Source organism: Prenolepis imparis, unplaced genomic scaffold, assembly GCF_030444845.1.
Source record: "Prenolepis imparis isolate NDT839.2.m4 unplaced genomic scaffold, iyPreImpa1.0 SCAF_9, whole genome shotgun sequence".
NCBI classification, from domain to species: domain Eukaryota; kingdom Metazoa; phylum Arthropoda; class Insecta; order Hymenoptera; family Formicidae; genus Prenolepis; species Prenolepis imparis.
The window spans coordinates 7,732,331-7,745,031 of NW_028141167.1; the positions used below are offsets into that span (position 1 = coordinate 7,732,331).

Here is a 12,701-nt window from a genome sequence, read left to right on the forward strand (position 1 = left end):
AAATTATATTAAATTTCAATTAAAAAATCGCTTCGTACATCAAAATTAAATTAAAGTAATAAGAAATAAATTCTTGTTATCAGAAAATTTCAATATAATTTTCTAATATATAAAACTTTTTTTAAATTGTAGATTTCAAATTCTTCAGTTATTTTCTTGGAACTCTTCGTTTGAATGTCAATTTCGCGATCATTCACACTCGCAGCTAAACCGGAGCTCGCGATGCTTCGCAAATAACGCATCTGCTCACAGTTGTATTGTACAAGCGAAGTAACAAAGCAAGTCTCCCGAGAACTTTCGATGTGAAAATTCAATTTCCATCGCGAGGTTTGCGCGATGTCTCGCGATCTTTTTTCCTCTCTTCCTGCTCTTTATCTTTCTATTTCTTTTTTCGTGTCTTCGTCGCTAGCTATTCGCCTCTTTTTTCGCGGATCTTATCTCGCCCTGGAGACATAGAATACCAAGACAGGCGATTTCTACCTCTTTTTCCTCTCACGCGTGAAGGATAACAAGGCAAGAGAGGGAGCGAAGGGCAAACCGGAAAACGTAACTTCCTCTCGGTGAACATTTCGCACCCGGAGATCGCGCTGATTCTTAAAGAAAACGATCATCACGTTGAATTCTCGTGAGAGAATCCATGCGGAATGAATATAACACGAAAGAGTGATTATAATTTTATCCATCAGTATCATGCTTATATAGAATATGAGACAAAAATCTTAGAAATAAGATATGTAATTTATTTGAAATTCTAGAAGAAATATAATTTTAATATTAGTATTAAGTATTTATTGATAGATTTATTAAGTATTTATTGATTTACTGACATTAATGACATTTATTAATGATTTTCTCATCGTAAGCCGTATATAGTGAGATATTGCAATTTGTTTAGTGAATCAACATTTGTATTTTTGTATGAATCTCAAATCGAGATTCAAAAGGGATACATAAATCATCCTTATAGAACCGCGCATAGTCGAATCTTTCATTTACTACGATAAATTCTCACGCGATGTACCATATTTCTATGCCCATTTTTGTACCCCCATTCATATAACTTTCGTTCTCATTTCCCTATATTGCGACTTGTATTGCCATCCAAAGACGATACTTAAAGACTGTGCTCCTCTATCGCAACGCTGGTATCTCTACAATTGACTGGGGTAGAAACGATCAGTTTTAAATGTGAAAGTAAGGGCGCGAATGAGAGAAGATATTTGACACACGTACATAATACGTGTATATATGCATACAAGATATGTTAGTGCTCTTCCTTTTCACCACAAATTCTTTAACTATTTCAACAAAAAAAAAAGAACGATTCTCTTTTAGAGAATTTAATTAAAAAATCGAAATCTTTTCTTCATTTTATTTATATTTTCAATAATAACGCTAAAATTCAAATTAATCTAAAATATTTTAACAGTAAGACTTTTGTTAACTGTTTGCATTCTAAAAGTTATTTATAAAAGATATTATCAGTTTCTCGATAATTTTTATTCCAAAGATCTAATCTAAATTACTTGAAAAATCCAAGACTAGCAAGACTATACTATATGTGCCTGTAGATATACAATGTGTATACATACACATTGTGAGGTAGGGTTACAAGGGGATAACACTACTTTATGTTTCGTAGAGGTCGTAAAGATACCGGAGACGTATGTGTCTCAGTCTATCTTTTTTCTTCCTCACCCATCGAATCCAAAGCCGAATCCATACCCTTGCACATGCATTTCGCTTTTCTTCGTCTGCATGTTTCGAGATCGATCGTTTCATTTATTAGTTAGATACGAAAGTTGAGAGAAAGAGGAAAAGAGAGAGCGAAACTTGACGAAGTTTGAAGTAAATCTACGTTCTTTGCAGTCGAATGGGGAAGTGAGAGAAGGCAGAAAAAACATCTCGTCGAGTAAATTGCAATTTAATTAACCGATTTTAAAAATGTATAGCCAATTGAACATGAGACATTTAATTCAGGCGTAATTCCGGTAGTTGATTTTCAAGAATCGTAAAGATAGGAGAATAACTATTTTTTATTATATATAATATATATAGTTATTATATATAATATTTTAACTGTGGTATATAATTTTTTTATTTAAATCTATGTTAAATATTATTTAAATATATTTAAATGTATTTTTATTTAAGTAACATCCGCTAAATTTTCTGTAATTTTAATAATATCTCTGATAAATTTATTTATCAAAAACACATGTAGATATTTTTAGAAAAAAAATGTTTATTAATATTTTTAACTTCGAGCAATATTCAATAACAAAGAAAGCAATTTCTCTGCGAATCAGTGCAATTGAATCCAACGATTAAATTAACTAGCTTTTCATTACCGAAATAATGGTGCGTTTTACACCATTCACGTTGTTTCTCCTCTTGTCATGACACCTAAGCAATCCGGTCTCACGTACAACTTCTATCAATGTGTACTCAAAAGCACTTTTGCGGCGAGCAACCAGTTCGCCTGGTCGCTGGAAGACAGGTGGACGGCGGGTAGCGCTTTATCGGCCAGGAAACACCAGCAAGTCGTGCATTGTGACCGGTCGAGATTAGAACCATTGTTTTCGCGCTTGCACGACCTGAATAGCGTTCCTATACAGCGAGGAACGAGAACGAGAGACGGGAACGCGCAGGAATAGGAGAACTCATTCCGATGCCGCCCTTGTTCGTTCACCGCACGTAACGGACGTGTGTGTGTGTGCGAGCTTTATTAATTTCCGGAAATTGAGGGCCGTATCTATCACTGAACGTAGGATCGATGCTTTCGACGTTACATGATCGAATCGCTCTTCCTGTTTGTCTTCCTCTCTCTTTTTTCTCTCTCTCTTCCTTTCTCCTCTCTTTTCCTCCATCTCTCCGTCGAGAGAGAAAGAGAGAGATAATAATAATTTTCGTACGTCTAAAGCTACACAATATGAGATTGTAATTAAAAAAGCTGAATAAACAATAATTTAACTGTTAAAGTTTCCTATCGTTGCCTAGGAATATCATATTTTATCTCTCCGGCTAATTGCTGTATCCTGTATCTTTGATATTCTTACATATAACAAAAAATATAGCAATCGATAGCGTTCTTTAATAATTCATGTTACGATATCGCATTATACAATGTTTCATTTAATGATTCTCAATGTTGCACTTATTCAGCACAAAAAAAGAAAGAAAAAAATTGGAGAAGAAAGTTGAACTCAGAGTGACTGAGTTATTCGATCGATGTTATAGGTCGCGGATGTTTGCTCATAGTTGTGAAAACGAATGTGTTTTTCGAGAAGAAACCAAACTTTTTGAGAATGAAATGGAATAATAAAAGCCGCGATACACACGCATACACACACACACACACACACACAAAATTCCATCCTATTTGCGCTCTAGATTCGACGAAGTTCGTTAACCGGCGTTCTGTGCCGCGAGGCTTTGTGTACCTCGGAGAACAATTTCTAATTTTCTGTTACAACAGTGTGGGTTCCATTGACACGAAGAGAAAGGTTCTGCGAGGGTTTAATCCCGTAGGGAGGGTTTTTGAGAGAGAAAGGGCCTCTCCATTAAAAAGTAATGTTTCATTAACTCAAATTTTATGGAATAATTGTTTGTCGAACGCGCGCAACTTTGCACTTTTATTCTCATGTGGATAAATCACGTTCTTTTTATTAAACTACATTCATTAGTCGTTAAAATTCAATTATTGTTCCGCGTATAAATTGTCATAGGTTGAGTAAGTGGATTTAATTTCGGTCAATTGAATGTTACGTTTACGAAAACAAAGTTTTGTATTTGGTGTAATTTTTAAATGATGCTTGAATAGAAATCCACAATTCGGAAAAGAGAGTCATTCATACTAACTGTCGATCCAAATAGAAATTTACATCATGAAGATCGTTTCTTTTATAACATATAATAATAATAATATTTTTATTATAATTATAATTTTAAAAAACGTTATATGTCCTAAATATTATTATAATAAATATTAAAATATTAAAGTGTATCAGAATGCGAGAAATATGAAAAAAGAGCTATAAACAAATGCAATAAAAAGAAAAGAGATTCGTGCGCTTTTCCCCACGAAAAGCGTCCAGTTGGGGCACTGAATGGCACTATCTGCTTCACCCTTCACCTCGTCTGAGAAGCTTTTGCTAGGTACCTCGCAGGGATCGCATCTTTTTATTCCTATTTTTTGCCCACCCTTGTATTAATCCTATCTGCCGAGCTTTCCACGTAAATTGCGCTATATGCGGAAAAGTATAAAAGATTTGAAAATTGATATTTACGCACGATATCGATGCGAAAGTTTCTCGATATTCCGGAGATACGTCATAGTGCAAGGTACATTAACCTTTTTTTCCATGTTTCACTCACGGGAATTTGTCGACCCAGAGGGGGACGCCTCGTAAATTGCACAGTATACGTTGATAACATTTTATGGTGATTTATCTAGCCGCATAATTCTCTCGAAACACACGCCGGCGAACGCGAATGGATATAATGGTTTAAGCCATGCTCGAATATTGCGATTTTATGAGATCTGATATCGCGAAAAATGTTTAGCGATACTTGGTTATTACCAATCGTTTTGAATAGCGATTCGCGACACGTGTTATTCGTGCATCTCCATTTCAATGACATTTTTATTACGCGTCAAAGTATAATCACATTTAATCGCGTATGAAATAATAAAGTAAATCTTTGTTACATTAACACTCGTTATATTTATGACATGTGTGAGATCTGATGTGCATCGAATATAAATATAAATATATACAATAAATATATATAATTATAGTAAATATGATATCGCGTTTACGTTCAATTTATCATTTGCAGCCGTAAAATATAATTATATTTCCAAAATATCATTAAAAACTAAATTAAACATATGTATCTTCGAATATTAAAAAATTAATCTTTAGCTACAAGCATTAAAAAAATTGAAATTACTTAAAAGATGCACACAGACTCGCATATCTTAAACAGCTACTGCAACTCGACTATATTTTTCCTTTCAATACACTTTTATTCAATTGTCCACATAATTCTTTTTCCATAGCTTATATCTTTGATCGTCCCTGAAATTGCTTTTCCGTTTTTGTGGGGAAAAAAAAATCCGCGTGTCGAGCTTTCAACGCCTTTGCTCGGTGATACCTTCCGCAGTCATGTCATTATCTGGAACGCGTGTCGAGAGTCGCTGAGAAGGATTATAGCGGGGAATACGCGCCTATATGTGTGCATTACATGTATCTGTAGTGGAGAACAAGAACGAAAAGTAGGTGTGTGCGGGGAAAAGCGAGACAGAGAAAGGAGGACGCATAAAATCCCATAGAAGAGAGGGCGAAGAGAAAGGACGTACGGAACTAAGAGAAAAGAGAAAGAGAAATGCTCGCGAGGGTGGTGTTACCCCCCTAATTGCATGCCAGACAGCGACTGCATCTTTCATTCCCTTCCCCCTCTTTTGTTCTCTCGTTTTCATCCTCTTTCTCTTCTCTCCTAGTTCCATCCTTTTCCATCTCTGGCAGCAGTATTTGCGAGCTACCCACCCCTGCGACCACGGCACGCCAGTCCGGAAATGTGGCATAAGAAACGTTATTGCGCCACTCCGCAGAGTTTCCCGGTATATACGAGGCTGTCCTCCTCCTTTCTCTTCTCTACCTCCCGTTTTCATTTCGGCCGCCTCTCGACCGACGACGTGCATCCGGAAGAGGCATCGGACAGAGTGTATTACACGCCAAGTTTGTAAAGTATCCTGCCTGAAATGTTGTCGCAGAAGTATCGTTCTCCACCATGAATATACCGTGTTCACGGACCATATAACGGCTACTAACCGCTGAACACTAAGGAAAAATCGATCTTTCGGCCAGAAAACAATTTACACTGATTCTTAGTGTGTGAATCTTTTGCAATACGTAATAAAAACTCCATATTCGATTACCAGCTGATTTTTAAATATGTTTCTCAACAAAGATCTTGATAAATGAATGATGTGAATTTAATAAAATATTTCTCGTTGATAAAATAAGATATACTGAGAGAATTTTCTCTTAGAATTTACCCTGAAAATCATGGTAATCATTTTGGAATCATCATGGAAAGAATTTTATGAGAATTTCTCTGATTACTATTTAGCACAATAAAATATAAAACATGTTTGATTAATTTTACTAAACTGCATAGTAAAATTAATCAAACATTTTATATTTTATTGTGATAGATATTATTATTTTTATTGTGATAAATATTAATCAAAGAAATTCTCATAAAATTCTTTCCATACCATATATTGTCCCACGATCACCATGATTTTCAGGGTAAATTCTAAGAGAAAATTCTCTCTGTGTACTTATCGAAAATGTTGTCGTTATGTAGAAATTATATAGAATAACGAGGGATTTTTTAATAATTTTTTTTTACACGCGAGCATGGCGAAAGCTAGCAGCTCGTCGTTTTGATAACAACGGCAGTGACGGTAGTCCTGTACCTGTTGATCCCTCGTCGGCGAACCCCCGTCTACACCCCTTCGTGTCGGGCCCGGCGCGGGCAAAAGGGCAGGGTAAATAACTGTCGGCGGAACGGCCCGGAATTATGCCGGCCGCTTTCAAAGAGCGATAAAATAAATCATGCTTCGCGAGGACACGCGCGTTGCGGCTGTATCCACCTATCTCATCCATTCGCGCAATATCCCGTCGGCTTCATGGTGGATAAGGGTGACGAAGGCGGCCGGTGCCGTCCCTTGGGAAATCAGAGAAAGATGCACTGCGACTCGAAGGGTCTATGCTGCCCCCCTTCACCCGCAGTCTCTTTCTTACTCACCCCCTCGTACTTTTTCGCGACGCGCATTCGCGCACTCTTCGACTTTTTCTTGTCTTTAGACGGTTGAACATGGGGTGGATCGGTTCGAACAAGGGGCACGACCGAGAACGAGAGGGTAGAAAAAAAGAAGAAGAATAGGAGCTTTTGCTGAGAAAGTGGATGCTTCGTGCCGCAATGCATTGGCGGCGCCGCGTTAAATTGAGTTTCTCCTATAATTCGCTAGAGAGTTCACCGTTAAATTCGGTTATTGGATGCGCAATTGCGACCAGAATGCGATATAAATTGCGATAAAAAGAAGATGACTTGTAGATTATCTCATTAACACGAGTTCTTTTCAGTGAAATTCTTTACATTCGCTTTTTTGTGCGTATCTATAATTTATCGAATATAATTCGCGGTTATCGATAATTCGATTCTAATGAAAATTAATCTATCTACGAGTAATTCACGTTACTATAAATTGTGCTGCAATAATGCAGTCGAAATTGAGATGAGGCATTTGCTCGAATGCTTTGTTTGCTTTATAAACTTTCATTTCTGCGCAGTATAATTGTCGAACGGTAACAAAAAATTATATCCAATAGGTTCGTAAGGTAAAAATAGAATCAAAAGAATAATATCTAAGCCGCTCTTTTATGCGCTAATTGTTTACATAAAAGCTAATTGGCTTAAATTTATTCTGCTCTCAAAAGAATGACATTAGACTCAAAAGATCAGATCAAATCAAAGAAGAATTTTTGCAATAAAAGAATTGTTCTCGTACATTTCTCGAGCCCTCATATTTTATATAATTTATGAATAAACGCAAACATGTATATATAAATGAAATCATTACAAAATAAATATATACAATTAATATATTACTCTCTTCACATTTCCATGTAATTTATAAGTAAATGCAAACATGTATGAAATCATTGCAAACAAATACACAATTAAATACATACAATTAACATGTATACAATTAACATGTGACTCTCTTAAACTGAATCAGTGACAAGACTTTACCGCAGATCAGTAACTGTTATAGATCTGCAGTGAAAACGCATTTTGTTCTTTCGTCTATGTCCAATCGATTTTTTCAATAACATTTCAAAAAAGTAATAAAGTTCGAATTTACAATATAAAACTTTTGAAGCTTTTTTTATTTATTTTGGATTATTTTTTTTCGAGAGAAGTTCTCATATATATGTATTCTGAAGTAAGACATAACTAATATTGAAATTCAGGATTATATACATTTTATTATTTTTTACTGTAACAACAAGATGTAATAAGAGTCATAAAAAATAAATAAGACTTTTGATTAAAAATTCAAATATTTCTTTAACAAAATATATATTGCTATAAATTTCTGCAATATATTATAATTATAATTTTATTATATTATATTATAATTTTATTATATTATATTATGATTATATATTATATATTTTTATTTTTATGCTATAAATTGTTTTAATATATAAATCAATTTTGATAATATATTCTAAGAGAAAGATGTGTCTTAAAAAATATTACTCATTAAAGCAATCACTACTAATTAATTCTTTCAGTGAGGTGTCACTAATTTATGGTGCTAGTAAATTCGTAATTGAGAACATTAATGATCCCATCAGATTCACTGCTTTTCATAAAATACTGAGTCTATTTAAGAGAGTAGATTTATCGTCATTATATTTGTACTCACCAGTCGATGTATCACCATTATATTCCTGTATATCTGTATTCCTCGCTGACGGCTGCATTGCTCTCCGGATATTTCCAGGCAGAAATCCACTTGAATATAAAAACAAAGTTAATTATAATCCATTTCTTATAGAGCACTCCCGATAATTTCACACACGAGATTTACTATCAACGGATAAAACACATGGAACATATGGCGTGATTTGCTCGTCATTTCGAAATAATGTTATTTATCGCGATCATACGGTTAATTAACACGAATCGACACTTCATTACTGACGAAATCCACTACTATTAAAATGCGCGAAAAAAGTATTATAACGCTGGAAGCTATGACGGCCATTTTGAATATCATATAACATAACTAACCGCAATTTAATACACACTTTGAAAAATATGTTATTTTCGAAAAGATCGATATAATATAGATATAAGAACGATACCTGTCCATTGTTCGCCCTCGTTTACAGTTGCATTTAAATGTGATGCAATCGCGATACAATCTCGCCCGATACTTTTTCTCGGCACTCCCGAAATTCATTTATACGCAGCGATTGCCGTTTGGCGACTGACGAGACGTGCGATTGCATTAAAGAGGTTGTAACACACGCGCTTATCGTCACGGCATCTATCGCGTTCACTGATCACTTTATCCGTGTAATGATTGTAAACATCGATCACTATTATTCGCGAGACAATCACTCTCAACTTAATCACTCGATACTTTTCGCTATTCAAAGACACGCACACGACTGTTAAAGGGGGTATAATAATAAATGTATCGTCACGAAAGAGAAAGAGAGAGAGAGAGAGAGAGAGAGAGAGAGAGAGAGAGAGAGAGAGAGAGAGAGACTCTCTCGCGCTAACTTCAAGACGATACGTCCATAGACATAGTAAACATAGATGTGTTCTACATATTTTAGATGCATTCCACTTGATGCTATTTTCACTTCGAAGTGTTTAAAGTGTTTGAAGCGTTTGATTAGATTGAACAATCTTGTATTTTTCAAAGCGAAAATAGTATCAAGTGGGACTCACCTTTAATCATAAATAATTTTCACAGAAAACAAAATTAGAAAGAGAACGCGATACGTCGAGTCTCTGTTTATCTTAATAAATATATACGTAGTTTATATATATTTACTTATTTACCATATCTATGCTCTCGTTTATTTACACACACACACACATTGTTCGATCATATATTAATTCTATTAAAATTCGCATAATTACAATATAATCGAAATAATTTTGCTTAATACTCTACTCTAGCGATAAAATTATTCATTTTCTATTTATGGCGATTTCACAGGAATGCGAAAATGTTCGAAAATGTTTAGAAAGATTCTCTCTCGTATATTACTGACTAAGAACATAAATCGCTTACAAATCCGCCAAGTACTTGTCAAGTTTCTCAAAGCGTTTCCAACTGAAACGGATTTGAATCGTCCCGAGAGCGATAAAATTTAATTTGTCATAAAAGTACGTTCGATCGAAAATGAATATTTCTTAATTACTTAGTTAAATTCCAAGTCTAAAGTTATTAGTAAAGTAATTCCAAGAAACTAAAGTTAAATGTAGTCCACACTGAGAAAACATTTTACACAATCGCTTTTCTCGAATTTTTATTAAATGTAATATTAGAATCTTCCGACAATTCGATAAATAATTGCTAATTATAATCGCTTACCTCTTTATTCAATTGCGCATATACGTTTAATTTTTATAGACTGTCGAAATAATGTATCGAAAAAACGAGCGCGATAGACGTCTTAAAGCACGAAAGAGCCGTCTTAAAGCAGATATTATAGCATGTCTATACAACGACACGAGCTCGCTCTCTTCCGATTCCGGGAATCGCTCGACGCTCGACGCAAATTGTATCTGTGTCTGCTTTCCACTGGACATGTTATATCCTGTATTTTCGAGTCGAGATAATTCTAGAATTATTTATTCTTTTATATATTCTTTTCTCAAATCGTCGAGAACGAATGAATGCAATTTTGTGTGTGTGTGTGGCGTGTCTTTTCTTTTTCATTTTATTATAACAATAATAATTATTTGACAATATTTCCTAAAGTCTTTACTATACATTAGTACATATTGCTTTAATATATATATATATATTCTAAAATTGCACTATATTCTAAAGCTGCAAACATATATTCTAAAAACTTTTAATTGTTAATAACTATATATTTATTAATTAATCGCTCACAAAAAAATTTATTGTTCAATAATTGCTACTATATAACATTATTTATATGTAAAGAAATAATATATTTCGTGGATATAATGTTCATAAAACTGCATTATTATTGCGATAAATAAAATTTCAGATATTAATTGTATCAAAATATACGCGACAAAATATAATTAATTTTTAACATTTTTTTTTGTGAACACACGAGATCGATTTATCGATATACATTTATCGATATATTATCGATATATATATGATGACTGTTATATAATTTGCCAGTCAAATATCATTTAATATTTCATAAATCGAAGAATGAAATCAACATTCTTATTATATTATAATATTAGAAGGCCATACACGACGAATGAGAAAAATAACGCATGAGAATACAAATTATACAATAAGAAATATCCGATCTCGCGCGCGGCGCTTATTTTTTGTCGACTTGTGTAGCCACCTTAAGTCTGCATTACACCGCGTTTCGGAACGACCCGCAGTCAGTCGCGTCGTGGCTTCGTTGTGTCGAACATGTCTCCGTTTCGTGCGTGTAATTTTTCGGTTTCAAAGCGATGCTACGTGTATCGGGCAGTGACGAATTTCACTCGAATCAACGTACAATCAACGCACGATCGTCGTACAATGTTAATTAGCGTGCATTGTGATCGGGATTAATGGATTTATCCGACTCTTCCGAGATTCGCGAGTCAGCGAGCGATGTACGTTGCACGGCATCGGCATGAAGTTGTCCCGCGTCTCTTTTTATGTCGGTACGTTCGCATGCACATATCCAAGTACAACGTGCGATGGATATCGGGAGTGTGTTCGCGATCGGGTTAATAGATTCTTCGAGTTTCGCATCTAGATGAGTGACGTCTACATTGTCTCGTACTTTTTACGTAGACGCATGTACTATATGTACGTACATATCGAAGAGCGTGCCGGGCGTCCAGTAGATATCGGGAGTGTTTCGTGTTACTTGGTCACTTAAAGTACGATATATTCTTTGCAGTGAGCATCGGTAGTGCCGTAACAAAGTGCCGGACGTTTAATTGTATCGCGTTAATTAGCGCGCGCGATCATTAGCCGCGTTTCATGTACGCGATTCGTATATATTCGTCGCGAGTGAGTGTGCAATGAAATCAACAGCAAAATGGCGTCGTTGGATTTTCTGGTAATTATTTTTATTTTCGCGTAATTACGCAGTCAATTGCATATCCCTTTTATTCGCAATGTGATTCGATGAAATTTATTTATTAAATAGTAAATGATTAAATAGCTCTAGCTAGGCACAAGTAAAGCAGATAAATTAGCTTTAATTTATATTTGTTTAATATTATTTATTACTTCGCGTGATTATCGAATAAATCGTTAAATCGTGAATATATTGTTCGAAAAATGATAAAAATATTTCCTCAACGGTTGTGTTGCACGCGGTCGACGTTATTCTATATATACATATATATACATATACAGAATTCTGTACATATACATCGTCGCGAATTTAATGCCATATTGTACGCCGTCAAAGTTTCCTCCCGACAAGAAGCACTCGTCTCTCTAGACAGCATGAGATGACAAACCCGCGAAACTCCGGCTGCTCAAACCCGCAGTCGACCGGCCAAACGAACATTTGCAACTGCTTCTCGTCGACAACGACAGCGCGAAAACACTCGAGTACTACTATCCGTGCAGTATGTTACCCTCCACGTGGCGAGTCCTTTTGCGCGCGAGGACGAGTCTCGAGGACGCTCTTTCACCGTTTCTAGCGGGTGCACACGAAATACATAATGTCGCGAATGTGTACTATCCGATAGTCATTGTGTGTGTGTGTGTGTGTGTGTGTGTGTGTATGTATGTATGTGCGTGATGCCGAACACGAGAAACCACTCAGCCAACTCGTCTGGCGTGCCTTTGCGGAGACGACTCGGTCGTGTGTATTTATTTTCTCTCTCGCTTTCCTTCTCTCTTTCTCTTTTCTTCTCACTTT

General features: G+C 35.3%; 1 protein-coding gene and 1 long non-coding RNA gene across 2 annotated transcripts in view; one reads left to right on the forward strand and one right to left on the reverse strand.

Annotated features, from left to right (window-relative positions):
- The window catches only part of LOC145940356 (uncharacterized), a 124,010-nt gene extending 114,752 nt beyond the window's left edge, over positions 1–9,258 (reverse strand). The window contains exons 1-2 of the long non-coding RNA XR_014426002.1: positions 8,955–9,258; positions 8,513–8,601 (exon numbers count right to left, since the gene is read on the reverse strand). This is a non-coding gene — a long non-coding RNA (uncharacterized LOC145940356). The remainder of the gene's footprint in view (positions 1–8,512; positions 8,602–8,954) is intronic.
- LOC145940355 (protein Fe65 homolog) overlaps positions 1–12,701 on the forward strand; it is a 151,191-nt gene that overhangs the window by 11,340 nt on the left and 127,150 nt on the right. The gene's annotated exons all lie outside the window — the stretch shown is intronic.